This window comes from Pistacia vera, unplaced genomic scaffold (genome assembly GCF_008641045.1).
Source record: "Pistacia vera cultivar Batoury unplaced genomic scaffold, PisVer_v2 Contig894, whole genome shotgun sequence".
Taxonomy (NCBI): domain Eukaryota; kingdom Viridiplantae; phylum Streptophyta; class Magnoliopsida; order Sapindales; family Anacardiaceae; genus Pistacia; species Pistacia vera.
Genome location: NW_022196772.1, coordinates 6,049 through 20,000, shown reverse-complemented (window position 1 = coordinate 20,000; position 13,952 = coordinate 6,049).

Here is a 13,952-nt window from a genome sequence, read left to right as displayed (position 1 = left end):
CTCTTTCATCTTGTGTTCTATGACACAATTCCTTAGAGAGATAAACACCATGTGACATCAAAAGAAATTGCTTCTTGGATTCTTCCATACTGAATCTTTTCAGTACTTTGTCAATATATGCACTCAGACTTAGGCTAAGCAACCTACGCGATCTATCACGATAGATCTTTATTCAAAGGATGTAGGCTACTTCCCCTAACTCTTTCATGGAGAAGCACTTGGATAACCAAGTCTTTACCGAATGCAAGTTCGGTATATCATTCCCGATTAGAAGTATGTCATCGACATATAACACTAGGAATGCCACTACGCTTCGACTCACTTTCTTGTAAACATAGGGCTCATCTTCGTTCTTGATAAAACCGAATTCTTTTACGGCTTCATCAAAATGAATGTTCCTTGAAGCTTGCTTGGGTCCATATATGGATTTCTGCAACTTGCATATCCTATCAGCTTACCCATCAAGAGCGAAACCATCGGGTTGTGTCATATACATATCCTTTTCAAGGTTTACGTTCAAGAAATCTGTTTTGACATCCATTTTCTAAATCTCGTAGTCATGATATGCAGCAATCGCCAGCATAATCCAAATGGATTTAATCATGGCAACCGGTGAAAAGATTTCTTCATAGTCAATACCATGAATTTGTTTGAAACCTTTAGCAACCAGTCATGCCTTATAAGTATGCACCTTGACATCCATGTCAGTCTTCTTCTTGAAGACCCATTTACACCCTCTACCAAAGACCATACTTGGTTCTGGTACATGGAGTCCATCTCAGATTCCATGGCTTCTGGCCATTTAACAGAATCTGGATCCGATATAGCGTCTTTGTAGGTTCTGGGTTCATCGTCTTGGTAGACTAGTACGTCACCATGTTGAGTCATGAGATAACCGTATCTCTTGGGCTCATGGCATACTCTTTTAGATCTACGTAGCTCCTGTGCTACCTGAGGTGGTTCACTTTGATTCGCAAGTTGTGGAGTAACCTCCTCATAATGTTCAACCACCTTTTGTGCCACATCATCTCATCCTTCGTCTAGTATATTTTGTGGTTCAAGAACTTCATCGAGTTCTACTTCTCTCCCACTAGTACTTCTTAGGAAAAATTCCTTTTTTAGGAAGACACCAGAACAAGCAACAAAAATTTTGCGCTCTTCTGGGTTGTAGAAATAGTATCCTTTGTTCTCCTTTGGATACCCCACAAATATACATTTATAGGATTTTGGGCCCAGCTTGTTCGAAGTTAATTTCTTAACATAAGCTTCGCAACCCCGAATCCTTAGATAAGACAAGCTGGGCTTTTGCCCACTTAATGGCTCATATGGAGTCTTATCTACAGACTTTGACGGCACACGATTCAAAACATGAGTCGTAGTCTCTAGGGCATAACCCCAGTGTAATAGCCACTACTACTCAAAAACTTATAAAGAAATACATATAAAATAACATAAAGAAATTGGGCCCAAATTTTTCTTTTATTAAACATATATACATACTCTTTACAAACGTACACATTTTTACACAAAATGTATAACGTATACAAAAGTCATCAAAAACATAAGGGACAGTGTAACCACTCCTTCTCGAACGCCGACATCCATCCGACAGTGTCCTCACCTAGATCTTGCAAAACATAGGAAAACAACGGGGTGAGCACTAAAATAATGCTCAGTAAGTAAATCCTCTACTCATGCTATCCCCGTAACTCTCTCTCTAATTCTTTCCTTACAACTCCTCATTCAATTTCTCTTTGGGTACTTCTCCCTTTTTCTCTTTCTCTTTCTCTTAGAACTCTTTTCTAATAACTCTCTCATAAGTCACGGCCCCATCTTACCGGAGGCACGGCCGGGACTCGCTCCCACTCTACGTGACCTCTACTTATTCTAGCCGATCGGACTCGGTTATGCATGGATTCGGAACCCTTGGCCATGTGAGTGTATAATCTCTCTCTCGGGTACTCGGGTATAGCCCTCATCCGCATGCACTCTCACGGGCTACACCACTTCTCTATCTGATACTCATGCCGCTCTCTCAATGCGGCGTACATGCGGGAATACTCTACCCATTACTCACGGGTTCCCCATCGCACAACCTACTCTATTCTCTTTCTCTACTCTTTTAAAGTAGCTTATACTCACATTCTCCAATATATCTCAAGCTATTTCTTACTACTTAAGTGCATAAACAATTGTGTAGAACTAGCTCATGCTCACTAATGCACTAATGAAATGCCAACTACAAGATTTCCTCAAAACCGTCATTCTGCACTAGCATACTAAAAAGACCCTAACTTACGCTATACACCTGGATTGTTACGGTTCTGGTCATTTTAAAGATTAGAAACAGGGTACAACTTCTATGTTTGGTCTCAGCCCAGTGCAAACCTAAGATACCCAAAATATACTTAGAAAGTTACGGCAGTGACAGGGCAGATTTCACTTAGGCATTTCATCAAACAACTCATGTGCTATAAAACACTCTACTAAAATTACTACTATCCTTCATTCTCTAGCCATCCAAATTGGGGAAAAACTCCCTCAAACATAAACCCTTCAAGAAAAGCACTCCCAAAAAGCTTCACACAACATCTCTCAAACTTCATCTCAAATTCCATTCTCAATACACATTAAAACACTTCTCATACATGGAATCTATCCAACAACTACAAAAATAGCTACTCATCTCAATTCCATTTTCTCATTAATCATACTACATACTGATCATGCATACATCTCTACACAAAAGCTTGTTTAAAAAATCAAGTTGGTTGGATTTACTTACCTTGTGCAAAGATGACTCCTTTAGCACTTTCCTTCCCTTTGTGGTCTTGTCTCTCTACAACCAAAACAACCACAAGGACAGCAACAAACTAATAAGACTTCACTAATTTATAAGAAAATTCACATCTAAAGCATGGTTCTTACCTAGGATGCTTTAGATGAAATCTCTACTCAAAAACCCTCTTAAATCCCTTAGAAATCTTGGAAGATTGGATGGAGAAATTGGAAAAATGGGCAAATGGAAGAGGCGGGTGGAAAGAGAAATAAAGGGTTTTCTCTACACTTAACCTTTTTAGTTCAAATATAAGCATCCTTTCCCATTTTGCCCTTGCCTTCCTTGGAAATTCCATCTATATCCTTGATTCTTACCAATACCCCCCATTCCAAACACAATCTCTACTAAATTTCCTTTCATTTTACTCCCCACTTTTCCTACTAATTAGGGGTAGAATGGTCATTGTGTCCCAAAAGAAGAATTCTCTAGAAAACTCAAGAAACTTTGTCTTAGGCTCGTCGCCGCGGCGAAGCATTTTTCGTCGCCTCGGCGAAACAGGGCAGAACCTACCCGTAGTGCAACCCCTCCTCCTCGCCGCGGCGAAGCTTATTCTTCGCCCCGGCGAAGATTGGATTTCCAACTTCACCAAAACTCAACCAATTTTCAAGGCAACAATTCAACCAACTCAACATACAAACTCAATTAAAGTTGAAACAATAAACTTTTAACTAATACAACAAATCTTAAATACGTACCTCAAGTGGGATTTTACACCCAAAATGATGCAGGTAAATCACTAAAACTCATCATGGACCTAACCATATCAAGTAAGGTTTTATTCCTCATTTCAGATACTCCATTGTGTTGGGGTGTATACGGAGGAGTGAGTTGTGATACTATCCCGCATTCCTTCAGGTATTCAGAAAACCCTAAGCTTAAGTATTCACCTCCTCAATCCGACTGAAGAGCTTTAATACTTTTACCTAACATATTATGTACTTCATTCCTGAATTCCTTGAACTTATCAAATGCTTCAGATTTACGTCTCATAAGGTAGACATAACCATATCTACTGAAATCATTAGTAAATGTGATGAAGTATGAATATCCACCTCTGGCTTCAACTATTAGTGGACCACATATATCACTATGGATGATGCCTAACAGTTCAGTAGCCCTTTCACCTTGTCCTATGAAAGAAGACTTGGTTATCTTGCCTAACAGGCATGACTCGCATACCTCAAATGACTAAAATTCAAAAGGGTCCAAAACTACATCCCTTTGAAGTTTTGCAATACGGGTCTTATTAACATGACCCAATCTACAGTGCCAAAGATATGTTTGGTTTTGATCGCTATGTTAGCTTTCTTGATTTCAATATTGAGAATATCTTTATTGTTTAAATCAAGAACGCATAATCCATTATATAACCTTGCAATTCCAAATAGAATACCATTCAAACTAAAGGATAATAATCCATTAGATATCTCAAAATGATACCCCATATTATCCAAAACGGATACTGAAATAATATTTATAGAAATAGAAGGTACATAATAACAGTTATGTAGTTCCAACAACAAGCCAGTAGGCAAACATAAACAGTAAGTCCCTACAGCCACATGTGCTCCATTTCCAACTTGTAGGTCCACCTCTCCCTTGGCAAGCACTCTACTCTACATTAGTCCTTGCACATCAGTACAAATGTGAGTACGACATCCTGTGTCAATGACCCAAGATGTAGAGGGAGAGAAGATAATCTCAATCATAAACATACCTGAAGTCATAGCATCTAACTTCTTCTTGCTTGTGAGGAAAGCCTTGTAGTGTTTCCTCCAGTGGCTAGGCTTGCCACAAAATAAGAAGACTACTTTGCCCTTCCCTATGCCACTCTCAAGCCCAAGAGCAACCTGTCATTTGGGTTTGGGCTTAGGCTTAGGTTTGGCCTTGGCCTTACCCTTGCCGTTACTCTTTCCTTTACTGGCAGCAACCATTAAAATAGGCTTGGACTTTTTCAAGTCCTGCTCTGCAGTCCTCAACATGTTCAAAAGCTCTGATAGGGTTTTCACCATCATGTTCATATTGAAATTCATTATGAACGGTGCATAAGAGTCAATCAAGGATTGCAGAATCAAATCCATTTGTAATTCTGCATCCAACTCAAATACCAAATTCTCAAGCCGCTTTATGTGCTCGATCACCTTGAGCACATGAGGACCAACTTGGCCTCCCTCAGTTAGATGACTCCCAAACAATGCTTTTGACACCTTGTACCTCTCATGTCAAGCATTTCCTTCGAAAAGCTCCTTGAGGTGTAGAATGATGGCAGCCGCGTCCATATTCTCATGCTTCTTTTGCAACACTGGTGTCATCGATGCTAACATCAAGCATTGAACGCCATCAGCACCATCAAGGAACTTTTGATAAGTATCTTTTACTTCCTAAGTGGCATCAGGATCAGGCTTAGCCATGTATGGCTTTTCAAGGATATACAATTTCTTTTCCCACTTGAGTATAATCCGAAGATTACAATAAGTTTAAGAAATTGGATCCATCTAACCTATTTTCTTTCTCGATTATCGGTCGCAGGTTCATTATGCTCATTTTGGTGAATCTACAATTGCAGAAAAGATAAAGTCATTATAGAGTTCATTATTATTTAATATGGTCTTTTATTAAACGATTCTCCCACTATTTTAGTCAAGTTAATAGCCTTCTTTATTAACTCGGGAAAGCCCGTTGACTTTCCTAGTGGGCTGAGATCCCATCCGGCCCATTTCAAACCTTCGCTTTGGCGAACAAGCCAACATGAGTTGATTAGGTAGGCCAACAAACTTAATCCACACCAGTTGATAGCTCCTACTATCAACCTCATATGTGAAGAAGCCAACAAGCCAATCACACAATCCAATGGCTCCAACCATTGTCCTCAAGTGTGATTCTCAGTATCAGTAGAGTGGACACTACATGCCACCATGTACACACAATATGTTTACTTCTCTACTATGCCTATGATGCGTTTATCAACCTTCGCTTTGGCGAGCAAACGAAACGGTCATTTTAAGTCGACTCATCACCATTAAGGAAAACTCCAATGCATTTTAACCTCCCACTGGTAGAAGTGTACCCTTCACTTTGGCGAACAAGGTTTCGACAAACAATGGTTTCGACAAACAATGGTTTGATTAAAACCATGGTGATAGAAGGCTTACGTGACTTAATATCCTTTAATTGAGGGTTTGTTATTTAATGTCTCACCAGATTATTATCTTTGTTAGAATGATATTGTTTGGCATGTTCTTGAACATTCAACCTTAGCATGCATTTTAAACAAAATATTAAAAAATGTGCCGATACATAGCCCAACTAAAAACCGATTTCCTCGAGCCTAGAGGAATCAGTAGGTCACCTTGGGGTCCTGTAATAAAATCTTGAGTCTTCAAGTATGGTCGTCTTTTCCTTGATCTGTCTTCAAGTACATTACTAAAACATCATACTAAATTTACAATAAAATTAATCTTAAACTAATTTTACATCAAAAAATTTAGAAACCTCGATTTACATTCTAATCTTAAACTAATTTTACATCAAAAAATTTAGAAACCTCGATTTACATTCGAGGGGAATGAGATGAGAAGAGAATGTACATCTAGAAGATGAGAAAGGCAGGACACGCAGGCCCTATTTTATAAATTACAACTATACATACCCAAAAATTTTAAAACATTCACCATAGGTCTAAGGCTCATGTACCAGGCACCATGCAATATACAAAGAAGTACATGGCATACACTTTAAAAATCATCAATTTTGAATTGGGTGGGTTAATTATTAATTAACCCCTGACAATTTGTAGATCTATATTTGGTCTAAAAGTTTTGAAACTTTACAATCTGGCCCCTATGCACTCGGAAGTGCGCTTGCTTTGGTGATGAGTTAGATTGCCGTAGTGTGCATTGATTAACGTCACACTCATGCTAAACGTGCACTCGCTGTGGCGAGCACTGATTGAGAACAGCGTTCGTCCAAAGGACGATCGCCACAGTGATGGTTTATATCACCGCGGCAAGCATACACTGATCTGTAGCAATAGATCAGTTCAACCAGCCACCAAAAATATGCTAATCAGATTTTGCATCAATCTAAGCTACTGATTTCAACAAAAATCCATAATCCAATATTCCAAAGTTGTAGATCATCAACAAATTTAAATTAATCAATTAATCGATTTCTTAAAACATGCTCTCATGGCAGATTTTGTGCAGATTCTTCAAAGCAACATGTTATCAATCAAATACATGTAATCAACCATCCACATAAAAACTGTAAAATCTGGTACCCTAGGCTCTGATACCACTGTTAGGAAACGATCCAGTTATGCTGTGGAAAACAAAAATATTCACGACATGGATTGTTCCTTAGAACCAAGATCAGGGTACAAATTTATAGTTTATTCAAAAATAAGAATCTGCAGTTTTTCAGTTTAGAGTTTAAGAAATCATACGCACGTTTGGAGGCTCCTCCAACTTGTCTCTAAACGTTTTTCGCTACTGACCCAAGTGTAGGATCGAACCGGTGAAGTCCACATGAAGATAACCTCAAGGAACTGGAAATGGATTTGCTAGATCCTCTTTAGCCTTTAAGAACCAAGAAGAAATCAAAGTGTATTTGATTTTTAGCAAAAAGCAAAACTGGCGTGGGAGTGTTTAAACAGCTAGAATTTTTCCTTTCAATGATTGAATGAGTGAATTAAAATATTTCACAAAGAAGTGCACACCATACCCTATTCCATCATGGAATGGGCTTGGGCTCCAACCCAAACACCCCTTGTATCCAAACATCCCCTTTAAGATATTTTAATTTTAATTTATCATTATCTCAATTAAATTAAATTAATATATATTTACAATATACATATATATATATATATATATATATATTAACATTTAACAATAATGATAATTTATTTAACTATATGCGAACACATATTTAAACATAATCTCACTTATTTAATTTTAATATCAAATTAAATAAAGGCTACGACCTTAGCAAATTTAATTGCATTGTGAAATTACCAAAATACCCTTTCGCCTAAAAAGACGAAAATGCCCTTCTTCTCAGCTGGCTCTCAAATTATCTTCTACATGTGTGACCCATAGGCTCCTCATCATACCGGTAGTGTGTAGTATCGCAATTAATACTAATTAATCGTTTCACTACACACAAACCAAGATTAGCCCCTAGCAAGGCTTCATGGCCACCCGATAGATTCGGATTCAGCGAAGCAGCTACTTGTCAACGATATGGTTACTGTACAATCTAATCCTTTCATCATCTGTTATCTCGACGAGACCGTGGCATAGAAATAGTGTCAACCTCGGTTACTCTGGATATTATGTATTCAGTTACTAGACCAATGACTTGCATTATAAACTGGATAGAGCAATAACTCAATCCCACTGTGGCCATAATTTTAGGGTTATTGCCATTTACTGAATTGCGCTGTGAGATAACTTCTCCCGTACCTGGGAGTGATGAATCCTCTATCTATCCACCATAGTCTCGATAGACTCCTTGACACAGCCAATCACTACCGTATTGACAGCTCTGAATAGAACTGCATTAGGCTAGTGTCAAACTACACCAATTAGTAAACAAGGTGCTCCGGTGATCTCAAGTCTAAGGATCACATGCACCACCATTTGTTAGAGGATTTGTTCCATAAACACTGGGTTACCATTTATATGGAATCCTCTGATGGGTTCGTCCAGTGAACTTGCCTACAGCAAGCACCCTGTGTTGTACTAGGTTGTCACCTAACAACCTTGACAAGTGAGATCAGTCACTACCTTTCGACAGGGTCTTTCAACACTATGATAACCTTACTGTATTATCTATGCCTTTACTTCAGGATAATACTGGGGCTACGGACATTTCTAAAATGGCCACCATATGTGCTCATAGGGTTCTCACTATCAAGATTTGAAACACTTGATACCCTCATCACGGTTCTATCATTCTAAGGACATATATCAATACATACATTGATGATTTATGCGATATAGTATAAAATGCCTTTTATTGATCAATGAACATTATTACAAAGAGTCAATTCTACAATAATTGATTGGCTCTAGGGCATCTACTCTAACACCATCTATTTACTGTGCGTAAAGAAATAGTATATGCCCTTAGAAAAGGTTGGAACCAGTGATGAAGGAATTAAGAGTTATTAATCTTAATTGTGAGAACCTTGTGAGCACAAATGGTGGCCCTTCTTCAATCGTCTATAGTCATAGTATAAATCTGACCAAGGACATAGATTATATGGAGAGATTATCATTGTGTTGAACAACCCTATCAAAAGGTAGTGATAGATCTCACATGTAAAGGTTGTGGGCATCAACCTAGTGCAATGCATGGGTGCTTGCTTGTGTAAGTACACTGACTAACCCATTAGAGGATTCCACACGAGATGGTAAACCCAGTGTCTATGGAATATATCCTCTTATGGATGGTGGTGCATGTGGTCCTTTGACTTGAGATCACCAGAGCATCATGTGTAAATATCGATGTGATTTGACACTAGCCTAACGTCGTCTCTTTTAGGGATTACCAAAATGGTGGTGATTGGTTACATCGAGAAGTACACTATGGCTGTGATGGATCAACAAAGGATTCATCACTCTTGGTTATAGGAGATCTTATCTCGGTGAGATATTTGGTTAAAGAACTACGATCCCAAATCTATGGCCACGAGGAATCGAGTTGGTGCTCGAATCCAATTTTATGGTCATTAGATTCAAGAACCAAATATAGAACATGTCAAGGTAGCTTTTGAGGTAGACACTATTTTTGTACCTTAAACCTTGATGAGATAAAAGATGATGAAATGGATCCAATGCACAATAACCATACCAAAGACAAGGTAAGCCTAAATCACTAATTCTTTACTTATTGGGGAATCATGATGCCTTTCTAGAGGCCAATCTTGATTGCTGTATGAAAGCATTAATTGGTTGATGCTTAATTAGTTATCAGGACACTACCAACAAAGTAAAGAGCTTTATTTAAATCTGATTCATATTTAAAGAGAATATCTTTAAGAGATATTCTAATCACTTGTATCAAGGATTGCAATCCAATTCAAATAGGAATTAAAAGGATTGTAATCCAATCCAAATAGGAATTAAAAGGATTGTAATCCAATCCAAATAGGAATTAAGGATTTCCAATACTTATTGATTCTTATTTGGGATTGCCTATATAAAAGGGTCATTGGGTTTTGATTTAATAGAGCAATTCTTATAAAGTTAATTTTGCAAATTGAATAGAAAAATTAACTCTCCCATTCATGCCAAACCCTAGCCTCCTTGTGAGTTTTTCACACACTAATTTCCGCCATCTTCACTTAAGCCCTTTGATTGATCTAGCAATCAATCCTAGGGTGATCTCGAGCCTGCCTTCATGTGGATACCGATGGACTCGATCCCACGTTGGATCGATAGCAAAGCATCTGTTAATCGTACCTCATGAATAGTGTTGATGAACAGTGCCTGTGAACTGTACTAAAAGTTCTAATCCAGAGAAGGAGCTACCAACGGGAGGTATATCACATAACCTTGTATGGTTGTTTTAATTTATGTTGATTAATTTAGTTGAAATCATGCCATGGAATGAATAAATTTTTTGTTATTCCGTGCTTGCCACAACATGGTTCTTACAAGTGGTATCAGAACTTCGATTCGGCTATTAATTGCATGTATGTGATTGGGTGCTAGATTGGCATGTGTAGGTTTTAATTTTATTTTTAAACCTACTTTTTTGGACTTAATTGTGTTGATGTGTTTTTTGAAGATTTGTTCAATTAGGGTTTTCAAAAACCCTAGGCATGGTGGCTGAATTTTGCAGGCTGCACATTGCCGCTCACAACCATTGTCCATGGTTGCGTGTTGGTGCATGTAACCCCTGCACCTTGGCTATGCGCTGCCCTGCACAACCACTCGAACAAGGCTGTGTGTTGGTGCGCATAACCCCGGGGCAATCTACCCCTCCTGCTATGAGCTGGTGCATGCGGTAAGGTGCCCTCTTATTACGTGTTAGCATGCGTAGTAGCTTCCTCCTGTTGCGCATAGTCGCGCGCCACTAGTATACCACAAGGGCCCTTGATCGTGCCTTCATGCATGGTTGGCTCTTTCTCGAGGGTGTGTGCCTCACAATGCACTAGCCCTTGGCGTGTGGTGTCTGCCATGTATACAAGCGCGCAATAACAGCCCCTACCGCACATGCAAGCGTGCGACAATGCCTTGCCACAACAAGACAAGGTTAGTGCCTAGCCATCCAAGACTTATGGGCCTTGCACTATGTGCGTGGGCCTAGTGGAAGTGGCCCATTTAAAGCTACTAGGGTTTAATGGTTATTGTCGTCAATGAGGGTAAAGCCTACACTTTTTCGTGTGGGAATTAGAGGGTTGAAAAGGAATTATCCCGTGGCCACAAGATAAGGGTATTTTAGGGAATGGAGAAATGCGTTTTGAACTTTTACGCTTAGCCATCAATAAAAGAATAAGTTGCCACTATTCTAGACTGTGTAGTCATTTTTCAAACTAGACAAGGACTAAACATAATTTTACGAAGTTTAGGGACCAATAAAACTTTGCCAAATTAAAGGGGGTAAAGTGAAATTTACCTAACAATTCAAATATGGTAAATTTGAATTTATGCAATATATGATAGATGTCTATTATGCATGGTGTTTGGTACTCGGCCATAGACCTTAGGTTTTATTATTTTGGATTTGTTTATTTTAAATAGGGCCTACATGTCCTGCCTTACCTCCTATTGTTCAATGTAAATTCTCTTCTCATCTAAATTCCCTTGAATGTAACTGGAAGTTTCTTTAAATTTATATGTAAAGTACAATGGGCTTTGAAGATGAGCCGAAGGCATGACAAATCCTGAAGATGTTTTATTCTTTATAATAGAATAATAAAACTTGGGTGACCTACCAACTTCCTGTAAGCTCAGGGAAATTGGTGTTAGAATGGCCATGTACCAACACAAGTTTATGGAGTGTCTTATTTGTAGAAGCATGCTAAGGTTGAATGCCAAACCATAACATGCTAAATAATATAATAAAATGGTAAGAATTTTAAAGCATGAACCCCTCATAAAAGATATCAAGTCAAAAATAAATTGAGCCTTCCATCCCATGGGATTAATCGAACCATCGTTCGTCATGGTCTCACTTGCCCTCATAGGGAGCCGCTTTTAGCTTTAGGAGGTTAATCATCATTTGAGCTTTTCCTTAATGGTGATGGGTTATGACATAACTAGGTGTACTTTGTTGGATTCGCCTCCATGAAGAGTTGATAAATACAACTAGAGGCATGGTAGAGTAGTGCATGTTTAAGATGCACGAGTGAGCATGTAGTGTCCAAACTCACCAATATGAAAGTTACACTTGAGGCCAACGGTTAGTGCCATTGAATTGAGTAATTGGTTTGTCTACAATACTTACATTTGAGTTCAATAAGTTGGTGCTATTAAATGGTGTAAGCTAGAGTTTGTGGCCTACCTACTCATCCTACTTTGGTCTACTTGATCTCGTAAGAGGTCAAATTAGGAATGATGGGATTTCAACCCATTAGGAAGACTAATGGGCTTTCCTGAGTTTAATAGCGAGGGCTATTAACTTGAATAAAAATAGTGGGAGCTTATTAATTGATAAAAGGCCTTGTTGATTAATAATAATATTAACTCTATTTAAAATTTGTACTTGTAGAAATCCATTTAATGGGTTGATGCCCGTTGCGATCGATCATCAAAGGAAAGAGGATGGATGGTAGTAATTTTTTAGACATGTATTGATATCTTCGGATTGTACTAGGGGTCTATAAGTAAATTATACCATTGGGCAAGCTCTGCCTCACGAGAAGGTGATGACATCACCTAGAAAATGCAAGATGGATAAGGGTGAGTTGGTCCTCATGTTCAACGTGCTTGGGTATGTCGAGAGATTTGAGACTTTGGGTTCTAGTTTGGAGAGTGACTTGGCAGTCCACTTAATCCTTATTAGATTCTTAGTTCATATATAACATGAGCATGAATGAGAGGACCCTCCTTGAGCTCGTTAAGGACTATAAGAGCAAAAGGTTGATGCTAGTAGTGATAGTAGTCACTAACACTGATTGAGGGATGGACAAGAGTAAGGGTGAGGCTAACACAAAAACCAAGCTCAAGTCCAAACCTTAAGATACTTTAAAGTCTGTTTGTGATGATGGAAGGTAGTTTTCTTCTATTGTGGTAACTTGGCCATTGGAAGAAACATTACAGGCCTTCCTAGCAAGCAAGCAAGCAAGAAGAAGCATGTATCTTCTTCTAAAGGTATGTACATGATTAAAATCAACATATCTCCTATTATATCTTGGGTTATTGAAATAGGATGTGGTTCTCATATTTGCACTTCTGTGTAGGAACTGTGATAGAGTAAAATGCTTGGTCGATGAGGGTGTACGTACGAGTTGGGAATGGAGCACATGTTGTTGCATTAGCTGTAGGGGATTATTATTTATGTTTGCCTTGGGGCCTTGAACTAGAAATTTTAAATTGTTTTTATGTACCTTCGATTTCAAAGAATATTATTTATGAGTATGCTTTGGACAACGTTGGACATCAATTTATGATAACTAATGGATTGCTGTCAATTAGTTTGAATGGTATTCAGTATGGAATTGCAAGATTTCATAATGGTTTGTATGTTCTAGAATTAAATAATAATAAGATCTTCCATCTAGAGAATAAGAAAGTCAAGGTTAATGGCTTTAATCAAACTTACCTATGGCATTGTAGGCTTGGTCTTGTGAACAAGGCTCGCATAGCAAAACACCCTAAGGATGGAGTTTTGGACCTATTTGACTTCAAATCTTATGAGGTATGCAAGTCATGCCTAGTAGGCAAAACGACCAAGTCACCTTTTACTAGGCATAGTGAAAGGGCAAAGGAACTATTAGGCATCATCCATAGTGATGTATGTGGACCGCTAACAGTACAAGCCAGAGGTGGGAATTCTTACTTCATCACGTTTATTGATTACCTTAGCAGATTTGGATATGTCTACTTAATGAGACATAAGTCTCTATCCTTTAACAAGTTCAAAGAATTCAAAAACAAAG